Source organism: Neopelma chrysocephalum, unplaced genomic scaffold (genome assembly GCF_003984885.1).
Source record: "Neopelma chrysocephalum unplaced genomic scaffold, ASM398488v2 Primary Assembly neopelma1_43, whole genome shotgun sequence".
Classification (NCBI taxonomy): Eukaryota; Metazoa; Chordata; class Aves; order Passeriformes; family Pipridae; genus Neopelma; species Neopelma chrysocephalum.
In genome coordinates, this window is record NW_020897702.1 from 17281362 (window position 1) to 17295163 (window position 13802).

General features: G+C 39.0%; 1 long non-coding RNA gene across 1 annotated transcript; it reads right to left on the bottom strand.

Annotated features, from left to right (window-relative positions):
- Positions 1-5037: 5037 nt before the first annotated feature.
- Positions 5038-13539, bottom strand: LOC113964905. The gene is made up of 4 exons (XR_003533337.1): positions 13442-13539; positions 12715-12824; positions 6268-6339; positions 5038-5098 (listed from the first exon to the last, which is right to left on the bottom strand). It is a non-coding gene; the product is annotated as an uncharacterized LOC113964905 (long non-coding RNA).
- Positions 13540-13802: the final 263 nt, after the last annotated feature.

Consider the following 13802-nt stretch of genomic DNA (forward strand, 5'->3'; position numbering starts at 1 on the left):
ATATTCTCTACTTTCTTAGTTTGCCCTAGTCTTAGATATAGTAAAATGTTCCTTATACTGAATGATTCATCCCAGATTTTGCTTTCCTTTTTCCTCTTAAAATCTTGCTCTTGGTCATAAAAAAACAGATGAAAAAAAATTCTTCTGGGACTCTTCATTATGAACTGTTTGACTTGATAGAGAAAACCATTTTCTATACATTTCTACTGTCTAAGCAGCTTGTTGATACTTCTCCAGAAGACTATTTCTCTTTGTGTTCATTAGATCTCAGCAGTATATCCAAATCACTCCACTTTTTGTTACCTGCAGGACCAGAAGTTTGGCTTTAGCTTTTCCAGCTGTCTTTGCTCAGACCTTGCAGTAACTGCAGCCAGGTGCAGTGAAAGGGAATGGTTGTGTTGTATCATTGCCTGTTCAAGAGTCTGAGCTATAGGTGGCTCTTGGATGAAAGAAGGAGTAGTCAGTTTTATGGGGAGAGGGGTGAGTATGGGCTGAGGTAACCACAAAAAGTTTTTGGCTTCACTATGAATTTTTTTTGAATTAGGTACCACAGAATTTTGTCCCATATTGCCTAGACTGTTTAGGTTCTTTGAAGTCATCTTTGAAGTCATCTCCGAACATCTGGAGCCTTTTGTTTTTATGACATTTCTCTTAGTAACAGACTTGGAAATAGCTCATCAAGCATAACAACAATGGGATGTTAAAATATGGTGTTAATGCCTCTTCTGAGATGCTTATGTCTATTTTGTAGCTGATAAATTCCCTGGGCTAAATTACACCCTTGAATAGGAAATGGCTATCACAAAAACCAATGGGAGTTTGACATGGTCATCAAGGGATGGTAAGTAGCCCTCAGGGAAAACAATATAAACATATATCTTCTACTACTCGATCCTAATTAAGAAATCAGAATGTGATAGAAAAATGTTGATGGTGAGCAGATGCATTTGCTGAGTGATTAATGCCAGTCCAGTTTCTAAAGCTAACATATACAGCAGACTACTCATTATTTTGCCATGAACTTTAGAAGTCTAATTAAGTGTTACTACCAATTCTCTGTAAATCACCAGAAATGTGGCAAGTATTTTGCTAAAGGTCACCTCTGTATTTTGCATCTGTTTAGGTGAAATACAGTTTGACATTGCATTCTCCCCATCTGTTATGTCTGCATATTTTTCACCTTATATTTTAAATTTTTCAGGAAATTATAGAAGTGGCTGTGATTCCAGCTACCATGCACACCACAGGTGGGATTCACTGATTTTAGGTGGTATAAGACAGTCACTCCAAAGTGTCCATTTATTCAACATATCAAACAGAACTGGGTTAGTCCCACGAGAAAACTGGTAACTGAGACATATTAAAATTAAAGCTCCTAAGGAGCATGAACTTGTCAAAAATATGCAGATGGTCTTTTAATCTCACATTTAGGTTGTTGAGAACTCTAAGTAAGCATTGAGTATCAGATCTGCCATAATTCACTGAATAAAGAGATGTGCTTAAGTTAGGCTACCTAGATTAGAAAACCCTCCTCCAAAGCTGAAATCCTAGCCACAATCATCAGTGTTTTATGTTTTACAGCTTCTGGTGTCTTGCTGTGTGCCATGACATTTCAAAACTGAATACGTCAGCGAGCAGTTTAGGAATATTTGCAAAAGAATGAGATTAATTTCCTTAAGCTGTCATACGTCCAATACAGTTTTCAGATATTGTCATTGTTTTTCACATTTATGTACATTTCCTGATTTCTTGACAAGATACCTACCCCTCAAGATGACCTGAATTCACTTGATTCCAATTGTGTGTTTTCCTTTCAAATTGAGGGTATACGGAAGCATGATCTGAAGAGAAAATTTAAAAATATTTGTCTGCAGCTGAGACAAGAAGCACCAGGAAAAAAATGCCTTGTATTTCTTCCTCCCACAGAATATGTCAGTATCCACATGGTCTGTGGACTTGACACATAAGAGATTATTCTGCTTTTATAAATTCAATTAAATGTAAGAAATTGCTGTTGATATTTGTTTTGCTCAATGGCATATTAGCTGTAAGCTTTCCACAAAAATACCTGTCAAAGACAGCTGGAGCATTTTGAACATCTGTGTCCCATATTGGTGCTATAACCACCGATGTGAATTAGGAGCGTCCTTACAAGGCTTTATGTCAAGTCTCTGAAACCAGTTTTACAGGGAAGTAAATCTGCCCTGTGTGCTGGAAACACATTGTGCTGCAATGTATTTTATATGTCAAAAGTTGGACCCAATAGTGAGTTAGAGTCAATGCTTAGAGTTCAGTCATAGCGGGTCATCTCCTCAAGACAGAGAAATAAATTTCTCAAGCCAGTAACAACCCAAAAGTCCTGCTTTTTTTCCAAACAGCCCAAGGGCATAGGGAGCCTGTGAAAGGTATAACCTCACTGCATGTAGAACTAATTCCACCTCTCGTCATGGAGGTGATGCTGGAATAAACCTTAAAGTCCTAAAATAGAAGTTAGTAAGGCATCACTTTTAGATAACAGTGGTGATAAACACAACCGTTTCTGTATTCAATAGTCCCTTCAATTAATGCCACAATAGTTTCTTTCTGCACTTTTGAAACAGGCATATTTAGGACATTTGATGAAATAAACCTGTGGAGAATAAATAGTTGATATGTAATCCTATTGATGTCATTTGCTTTAGGAATAGGCTTTCTTCTTTAAGAAACCAAAGTCCTGGAAAACAACTGACTTGGGATAGAAGCACTGTGTCCTTATAAGATTTGTCTGTGGTCTTTCATGTCTTCCTCTGTGCTTTTCTTTAGCTCTCTCAAGGTCTGGCTTAAAACTGAATATTCCAGAAAAAAAAAGAAAATAAATTAAATGAGCACTGTGTAATGAGATAGGTTGCTGAACTTGTATAAAAAAGCATTTCATCTCAGACTGAGATCCTTTCATTCTTTCAAATACTTTGTTTTGCATCCAGTGGTTTCTTTATTGTCATGGGAACCCAATTACTTTGTAGAGCAGTCGACTACCTACATCCCAGTGACTTACAGAAGTTATTTGTTGGATCAGAATTGGCCCAAGCAGGAGAAACTTCTGACCTTCCCGACAAAACAGATCTTCTTAGAAGCATGGTTGGACTTTGAAGGATAGGCAGAATTAAAAATTGAATTTTTAGTTGACAGAGGTTGTAGTAAATTATTTCTTAGGGAACCCAAAGTGGAGTCAGTGCCTACTCAGTTCCAGAAAACAAGGTTTTGGAAACAAAGCTCCCTGGTCCCTCCCCAAGCCTCCCATTGCGATATAAAGTTCATATGCACTAGAAGCTGCACTCTAACAGCACTTTATAAGTCTTAGCTGTCTCACCTCTTCCTTTTATTTAGGCTCACATCTTCACTTCCTTCAGAATTGCACAACAACTCTTTTCCTATTCACCAGCTAGTGAAGCTGCTGAATGTCTTAAATACAGAACTGCAAGTATGCTCACACAGAAAATTGAAACAGATTTTAACAAGAAGATAGGGTAGCCTGCAAGATGGAGTACAGGGTTTGGCCTGAGTTGTTAACCAGCCAGTTGCTTACACATAACAAGCTTTTATTCTCCCTGCTCCCCATTTTCTCAAGCATGTTCTTTCCCAGCCCATCTTCATCTGTCTTTTTCTAGCTCCATGTCCTCCCAAATAAACAACTCTACATGTTACTTTTTCCTCTTAGTCCCACTTTTGCTACCTTTGCACCCAAACTAAGTATCTCTGATGCTGTTATCTCAATCATTTCAGCCATACCAAGCATCACTAAAGGATTTCCTAGACCTTGCAACCTCAGTTCCCAGAGGTCCCCAGTACTCCCCTACAGGTGTCAGTGGGTTTGGCTGTTTCTCATACAATTCCCCCTTAAATACTTGTAAAATTTTGCCATCCTTCATAGTGTTACCCATGACTATTGTCATCTTCTAGTTGTCACTCTGGTAGTTTTTCATGGTCTGTTTAGCTAACTAAGCCTCAGGCCAGGACCTGGTCATCAGCCTGCCCATCTTATCGGGGACATTTTTATTGAGGAAGAGTCAGTTTTGAGGATTAATTTTCACAGTTTCTTTTTTTTTTTTCAACAAAGAGTATTCTGCAGGCAGATTTCTGTATGCTGTACTATTGTATCTCCTTGACACGTAACAGATTGAATGACCTATAGCGCAGGTAATACTCATTTCACTTAAATTTAAATGCTCATAAATAAGTCATCCAAATATGCTAAATGAAGGTGATTCCAGTAAATTCTTCACAGCTAATAAAGAAAAATAGACAACTGTAATTTGCTTTCATCCCATCCTATAACCAGTGTCTTATGAGACATTGACTAGTCTTCTGAATGGAGCATACATTGACATATACTTTCTATATACATGACCTCAGGTGCAATGAATTCAGTCCTAAGTGTATTCAGGACTGATTATTCATCTTCATCCTTGCACATATTAATTAGAGATAATTTTTCGTTCACCAGTTTTTCAGGTTAAATGATTCTATGGTATAGATTTGATTACTGTTCCAAGTTTGAAAGATCCTCCAAAAATCTTTCTCAAATTCTTTGCTTTGCAGGAATAATAGGTCTGAATCTTAAGCACTTGTGCTGCATCCATAGTGGAACCCTCATAATACTTGATTTAAAGAGAGGAATTGCATTTCAAGAACAAAATTATTCCACTGAAATTAATCCCAGTAACAATATGATAGCCATTCTGGATAAAAAATGCCTCATGAAGAGTTTTTCCTTCCATTGCTATGATAAACTCTATACAACTGTACTTCTGAGTGACAAAAGAAATGCATAAATGCAGGCCAGATGAAGGAATACAATATAAAGGCAAAAAGTATTTTCAATCAAGTTTCTTATACCAAAAGTCACAGAATTTTCTCTCTTTTCCAGTCCAGCATTTTGGAAGAGCCTTCAAATGAAATTCCAAGTCATCCAGTTTCCCAAGTAAAGCATTTGCAAACTCTGCCTAAAACACAATTAATCTCCCAATGTTTATTATGACACAGTTTTCACATTCGAGCAAAAGGGCCTCTTTTCTTTGGCACTGCAAGATCTATCAGACAATAAACCAACACGTTCAACCTGTAAACTGAACAAAATCAGAGATGAGATGTATAGCCAAAAGCAAAATAAGTCCAGTTCAAACTTGCGTGAGAAAGAACCTGAAACAGGAACTTTCCTATTCTCCATGTCTTTCAGCACAGATAAACAAAAAGGTTTTGGGATTGAAGGTGTTGGTTGGGGTTTTTCTTTATGGTAGTGTCTGTGCATCTGTCTTTAGGACAGTTAGGCAAATATGAGCAACACTTATCTTTGGGCCACAATATATGAATGCAAAACACACAGAACTGGAAGGTAAATATGTACTTCTCCTTGCAAAACATGACATAAAAATTCCTACTCGGGATTTGTGGATGAGTATTTCCTATAGACATATATGCCCATATACTGGTCCATTTCCAGTTCATTTTAAAGGTTTTTATTTGAAAAGAATAAAAATTTCATACTTTAAACAAAAGATTTTTGGATCCAAGCATACTACTTTTAAATTAATTAATTTCTGACACACAGCTTCAGAGCATTACAAAAGATGATTATTCCCTTCTCTCACAGCTGTGAATCTGAAGCAATGACAGGCAAAATTTGGAGGAGAGACAGGAACAGATCCACGAGTTCCTGTGGATCACAACCATTAGTTGTTTCCTTGATCTGGCCATTCCACAATCCCAAAATGAACAGGAAGATATGGTTTGTGCAGGGTGAGGTTCTGCTAAGAGCATTCTCATCTGGTACCCTCTTCTAGTTTCATCTGGTATCCTCTGCTACAAATACTAGGTGAGACTATCTCATCAATAGATAGATACTATTCTGGCTGAGTGAACTGAAATTCAGCAAGAACTGCAAACTCTTTTCATGCTAAATTGAACTCTGAATCACCTGTACCTGAAGTGTTGAGAAAAAACAGGTCAATACACTTTGCAACTATTTTTTAATGATATGTTTTACACTGTTAACACAAAAAGAATGTTTACTTTATAAATAATTTTTTGTTGATGCTGTCTTGAGAGTGATGGAGTTTAATTTGCAGTGACTTTTTCTTTGGTTTGGGTTGGTTGGGTTTTTTAGTTCTGAATGTGCAAGGCTTGAAATGCATCTATTAAATATTACCAACTTCAAGGCACTGGACTAAAGATAAATGAAGCAAGTGGGGAGAACTATTTTTAAAAGTCAACAACAAGAAGAGGGCTTACTGGGCCTCTGGGGAGAATCAAAGGTACGATAATCTTCAGAAACAAGACAAGGTCTGATGCAAAGTCATGAAGCTGTCTGACATCAGAAGATTAGATTTCATCTACACTTTGTCCTTTTTAGAGCAAGATTTAGAGCTGAAAAAGACACGTGATGGAAACTGGCAAAAAAAGAAACATGAGCAAACAATAAGATCACTTAAAACCTGACCTTAAAACCTCTGATTAGGACTTCTCTTGTTCTTTCACTGTGTGTCACTTCTCTGTTCCTCCTCCTCTGAATTGCGGTCATGTGAAGACAGCTCTAAGATGCCTACCATCAGATAACCAGCACAGCCTAGTTTTCAAAGTGATTAAACTGTTTTGATTTACATTTCCTCATAAAATACTGCTAGACTAATTTTGTATCAGTAGGTTATGAGTGGTTTCTTTCCACCACATGACTAAAATCATGGTGTTACCATATGTCTTCCACAGACTGAATTATTAAAAAAAAATTTAAAATCATCCAAACGAGCTTTCAGGTTGACTCAGCAGAAGTATGACTGTGCAAAATGTTTTCCTGACTGGTCCAGTGGTAATAGGATCAATAGCCATGAAATCAGATCTTTAGGAGTGATCTATGCTGTTCGTGGTTTGGCAACACATTCGCTGTATCACCTCTACATTGTCCACACAGGCTGTTAAAGAGCCTTTGGCCTCTTATTCCCTTGTCTTGAGTAACTAGTACTGTACTTAGGACATTAGAAAGACATACCCTAGAAATCCCCTTGCAATAACCCTTGGAATAGCTCTGATGGGTAGAAATATTTATTAGCACCATTTGTAGAACTCAGTGATAAGCAAAAAGCTCCTTGATGGAACAATTTCAAACACTGCACCTAGATAAACAAAGACATAGTCCCAGAGGATAATGAGCCCTGCATCCACCACACTCATCTTTAAACACCTAAGAGTAGATCCATAAAGCTAAACAATGAGTGTAAAAAAGGAAGCTGAAGCACTGGATCTATATGGTTTGTACTGCTGGTTAACTCTCTCTCCTTCTGAGTTTCCTTTGGACAATTCCAACTAGCTGCCCCTGTGAAACATCTGCTACAGAGAAAGATGAATCCAAACAGTGTGAAGATGAGTTAGTAATACATGATTGATTAAGCAGTACAGACAGTTTCATTTAGTCACTCAAGTTGGTCACATGTTGAATACGCTCAGTAACGATCTCTGAATTCTAGGATCTGATTTCCTGTCTGATGGTTTCTTTGCCACTGACGAAGGATAGGAATGTACTTTACAAACCTGTATTCCCAAATATGGGTTCTTTCACACACTGTGCAAGATGACAAACCACACACAGAGTTGAGATAATTGAGTTTATTTAATATCTGTGCAAAGATGGGTGCTAGGTGATCAATACACAAAGGTAACACACCTTCAGCATCTCCTGTATATATAATAACCTAAAGCTACAGTCATTGGCTTTTTTGTTCTCTTGTCTCAGTTTAAACATAGAGATATTGTGGACAATGATTTTACTATGCACGGTCTAAGAGGAAGGAGCTTACGTAAGTAAGGGGCAATCAGCCTATCACTGGGTATTTTACTGAGCTAATGAGCAAGAAGTTCAAGCAAAGTTGTTCTTTGGTTTTTTAGTTTGATTTATAATATCCTCCTGTTCTTACTTCTTGGGTCATGGCTCTTGGTTCCTTCAGATTTGGTTATTCCCTCATTTTTCATAAGTTCTTTTACTTGTCCTGTACTACAGTGAATTTTTAACCTTCTTATGACACTTTATTCAACAAACCTACATACCTAATTTAAGCACATAATTGGCATTTATCACGTTGTTAGTAATACACTGGCAAAAAAAAAAGTATAAATATTGTCTCCCCAGTTAGCTAATGGATGTTCATCAAAATCAAAGGCAGCAAATTCCCTAGAGCAAACACACAAACAGCTGCCAGCAGTGTTACACAAGTTTTGTGTCTTGTGATAAGCATAAGAAAGAAACTCTTCAGTCTGAGTGTATGAGCTAAACCAGTGCAAGAGGCAGTAGAAAGCACTTGCAATATTTCTGTGAAATCATGTAAGAGACACTTTCTGCTCGAAGGCAGTGAACTGCACTGCACAGTGAACAGCACTGTTCCAGAGGAAGTGGTTGCTGACTGCTGATCCCAGAAGCGTGAATCAACAGTTAATCATCCTCCTTAAGTCAGTCACAAGGCATTAAGCTGTGGTTTGAATGCCCGGCTCAGAAGCTCAGAGAACTTTTCTGAAACCTGGCTGCTAGTTAGCTTAGTGTCTTTGCCTATTTTGAAGTCATTTAACTTGAGGAGGAAGAGTTTATGTAATTAGATCTTTTAATCATAAATGAAGAGTTTGTATGAAGCATGCGTCACTTTTTTTTTTTGACAAAATCTACGAAACTATCTGAAAAAGAAATACTAGCCTATTTATTATGTTTGCTCTCTGGTTACAGTTGCCTTTCCTCTTTTCCCAGTTCATTACTAAACCTTCATTTTGCAAAGCTACTTTCATAAAGTTCTGCTCTGTATTTACTACTTAAAGCTTACCCCTTGTTGCTTTCTCTGGTTTCTATTATTATACCACAATGATCATTAGCATATGAAACCAGTTGTTGGGTTCCAAGAAACATTTTATTTGCAGTTAGGCTTGTATATATGCATGAAGCACTAGTGAATGAATAAATTTCATTATCTTTTACGCTATCACAGTCAGAAAACAGATGGATGCTGCTTGAAAAACAATAGGCAACAGGTCAGGAAAATCTATGAACAGTATTGAACAGAGCTGGCTAGTGGAAATGCTGTGAATTTGTGCAGCTTGGCCCTTTAACTCTCACAATAAATGCTGGGTATTGTCTCTGGGAGGGGAAGGTAATGGATTGGGCTGCAGCCACATCACTATGCTTTTGATAAATATACATCTTTGAGGAAGATTTTGGCTCTCAAGTAACAGGTGGAGATCACATTCCTCTACCATTTTTCCCTGTTTGGGACCATCTACAAGAACATGTCTAGTTTTCCCCTTGATGAATCAAAATGTTAAAGCAGTGCCCAGCTCCCCAGATGGTGAACTTGCATGTTTATATAAAGTGGTACAAAGTCATATGTGGATTTTGTGGCTTAGCCAGACTCCCACACGCACTTCCTCCAACCATCCAAATTAGGTGACTTCACTACATATGAAGTTGCCATGGAAGCTGTGCTCTGCTAAACACGTGCCGGGTGTGCGTAGTTCTCACTACTGTGAATGAGAATTGCATGAGCACTTCAAAAGAAGATGAAATCCCCTGAGGTTGTTACTCCAACTTGTTTTTCAAAACATAAATGACTGTCTCTGTGCTTCATCACTGCACATTTTATCTGAAAACTAGATCATTTTGTCATTAATGCCTTGGCTGGCAGCTCATTCTTTAGAAAAACATATGTTCATTTTAATTTTTTGAAATAAAACCAATTATGTCCCCAGCATAGGATGGACATAGACCAGTTGGAATGAGTCCAGAGGAGGGCCATCAAGATTATTAGTGGGATAGAGCACCTCTTCTATGAGGAAAAGCTGACAGAATCGGGGCTGTTCAGCCTGAAAAAGAGAAAGCTCCAGGGTGACCTAGTTGTGGCTTGCCAGTACCTGAAGAGAACCCACAAGAAAGATGGAGAGGGACTTTTCACACAAGCATGTAGTGACACAAAAAGGAGGAATGGATTCAAACTGAAAGAAAGTAGGATTAGATTAGATATTAGGAAAAAAATTTCACTATGAGGGTGGTGAGGCACTGGAACCAGTTGCCCAGAGAAGTTGTGGATGCCACACCCCTGGAAGTGTTCAAGGGTAGACTGGATAGAGCTCTGAGCAACCTGGTCCAGTGAAAGATGTCCCTGTCCACAGAAGGGGGGTTGGAACTAGATTATATTGAAGGTCTCTTCCAATCCAGGCCATTTTATGATTCCATGAAACATATTTTAACTGAAAACAATCTTTCCCAGTTTTATCCTGGCACCATGTTCTTAGTACTCTAAAAGTTAGCAAGACCCATAACTGTGATCTGATTCCAGATCCATGAGACAAAGATCCAGTAGCAAACAGGACACTGAGACTTTATCAGCAAGATCCATGAACTGTACAACCACACAGCCCTCCGACTCCTCCCAAATGAGATGGTAGTAAGCAGGGCAGCAACAGGAAACTTCACACCTAATTATTTGCACCAATTCCCATGTTGTCTTTTGCTTCTGCTTTGAGCAATAGGAATGCAAAACCTCAGTGTATTGGGGTTTCATATTCTTTCTGTACTGGTGAATGTAAAAAGCATAGGAACATCCAGACCAAGGGAGTTTTACTTTACAGCACTATTTTTATCTATAAAATAAATAAAAAAACACACTATCAAAACAATCATCCACTGTTGACCTTCATGAAGGGGAATCTCTAGGAAGAGAAATAACAATTCAGGAAAGAGGTTAATTATGTGCTTTCATGTACTACTCGAAAGAGTTCAGCTATTCTAATATAAATAGCCCAGATTCTTCTTTATACGCTTCATTTCTAAGTTTGTATTCTATCAAACATCCTGCCAAAATTCAGTCTGAGTGAAAACCATTTTGCAACATTGCACAAAATCAATTCAGTAGTTCTCAAAATTAAGATTACTTCAGAATTATTTTTTTCTGCATGCAAAAAGAAAAAAGAAAAAGCTTTCAAGCTTAGTCCTTATAGTGAGATCTTTTACTCTCTGTTAATGAGTGATTCCAAGCCCCTGTGCTTCCACCCACACAGAAAGTGAATGTTAACATCATGTTAACCTAATAGACTTTGTCCAGTCAGGCTGGTGGGTACTACAGCTGCTTCTTGCCAGCCAAGAACACAAAATAAGTGGGTGTCACTGGATTAATTGCTGCTTAGTCCCTTTCAGCAGCAGCTCTCTGCATGAACAGAGGATGGTATTTTAAACCCCATGCACTCTGCTTTGGCTGAGGTTTGGGAACAGTACTTGGCACTGTGCTCTGTTTTTGTGTTTCATGTGCCAGGCTTTCCTTGCAAGGGAGGGAGCAACAGCAGTGCTCAAGCCAGGTCAGGTAGGGAGAATATCTCTTCAGCTGGAGCCAGAGGGAATTCTCTGCTCTCATAAATATCAGTGTGCTTCTCAAGGGCTGCTCAGTAATGTGCCAGGAAAACTCAGGAATTCAGATATCAAGTATCATTCAGTATCACTTTGGTATTTTAGTGCTACATAATATTTCAGGGAGAAAAATGCATAGCATAGCAGAGCAATGCACCCCCTTCTTGAGAAAGAGAGTTATACTGAACATTAAATACATGAAAACATGCTTGGGTTCACATCTGTCTGGAAGCTTTAAGCTATTCCCAAAGGATGAGAAATTGCAATTTTTAATATACAGTTGGATTATCAGAGCACTATGGTTCGTGCTCATGAGCATGGACCTATAGCCACTTTCCCAGATGCCTGTGGCAAACTTTATGCCGTGGGTTACCACCCCTGCCCCTCCAGTCTCAGCCTGAGCTCATATGCCAGCCTGTAGTCTAGCAAGTCTGTACTGTGTGTGGGTTGGACGTGTGTATCACACACATCTGTCCTGCCAGCTAGCTGAGATAGCAACATTAACACCAGTGAGATCTGTCAGAACCCTAAGTTATGCCTTTTTCCTTTCTTTTCCCACCTGTTAGCTGTCCCAAGTGTCTGTTTAGGTAATGAGGTATCCAGGCATATCAGTTTGCCTCGAGCCTCCAGATTCTGTCAAGATATTAATAATCACTCTTCAAACTTCTTTGAGGGCTATGTCTAAAAAAAAATGCTGGTCTTGTTCTGCCCTTATGGAATTTCCTGTTTTTCTTTACTTTGTGCCTCATGATACCAGTTAGACCTTGATTCTGTGGTTCTACCCTCCCCAGATGTAGCGAGGTCTCTGCACAGGCACCACCCCAAAGCCTCAACTGTAAGCTAATAGCCAGCAAAACTATAGATGACCAGTAAAGAAGAAATTGATCTAGTGTTGATAGCACATGTACATGTCTTCTGATTTTGTTTTTTCATGCTTCCTTAAAAACAAAACTCAGAACAAAACCAGCAACTGCAAAATAAGTGAAGGAGAAACACTGAAGTGAATGTCATCCTGGAGAACATAAATGAAATATATTGCAAAACGAGTTATAAGAAAGCCCTTAGTCTGCGATATGCTTGTTTTTCTAGATAGACTCTTGCTCAATAAGTATGTGTCAAACTGGCTAAAAATTTCATTATGATCTTCCTACAAAGAGGGCATGTGCTGGATTTCACAGATTTTAGTTTTTAATGCCAATGATTAACAAATACTTCCTACTAGGTAAGGGGCAGTCATAGGGTTGTAAAAGCAATCCTGACTGCTTAAATATTTTAACACATCACACACACCCCCCCATATCTTTGGGTACCTATGCTAACCTCCAGCTTCCAGTAGGACTTGATTTCATAGCACATTCAGCAAAGAAGGCTCTTTGCAGTCTGTGTTCAGCAGTTCTTCCACAGGCAAGGAAGTGATTGCCTGGAAGAGAAGAGGATGTAAGTGAGAGGTTGTGAACTCAGGAGGTAGAAAAACAAGTAGGAAAACAAGAATGAGCACGAAGAGCAATGAGCGGGCATCTCACACTGTGAAAGAGAAGCCTTGTTCCTTTTGCCTTATTTAAGCAAAAAAAAAGCAATAAGATCACTTGATCTGGCATTTATTTGGACAGAAGTGTCATTTATTTTTGTAAAAATGAAATAGACGGATTTACTGCCTTCTGATTTAAAAGAGCCTTTGGAGATCCCGGAGCAGGGACTGCACTTTGTCTCTCCTGTGAACGGGGGAGGACAACCTTGTAGCAGAAATATCGCCCTGAGCTGACAGAGATCTGTTTGCAAAACCACTGCAGATTCACAGTCATCAACACTGCTAATCTCAGTACAAACCTCCCCGCTGGGGTTTCTTTCTTCCCTTTACAAGTGTATCATGTGGACGATTAACCCTTCCGTTCTCAACTGCACAAAGCTGCGCTCACTGTCACACAGAAAATTCTTGCAGTATGGACCTTACAATGTCCCCTCCACCCCAAGACCTCATACCAACCAAAAAGCAAAGCATCACACACAGGATAATCCCACCAGGCTGACAGGACATACCAGAAAACCTCCAGAGAGCTGTGTTTCAGAAGCCAGCTGGACTCCTTGCTGCCCAGGAGCTTGAGAGCAGTGCCAGAAGTTCAGGTGTATGTCAGGGTGTCTGCTCTTTCCATTCCCAACACTGGAGAAAGCACTCCCCTGTCCACAGGATGAAAACAGTGAAGGAGAGCTACCTCTTACAGTCTGTCTGCATTTAACCTGCCCCTCTACCACGGGTAAAGAGATGACTGCATTTCTAAATCAAGAAGGAATCACAGGCTCCATGCATTTGCTGGGAGCTAAGTAGAATGATTTCATTGCTTCTTACAGCATTGCAGAAAGATGTTGGGCAAGACTTTTCCTGTGGTGTCCTCATAAAAAC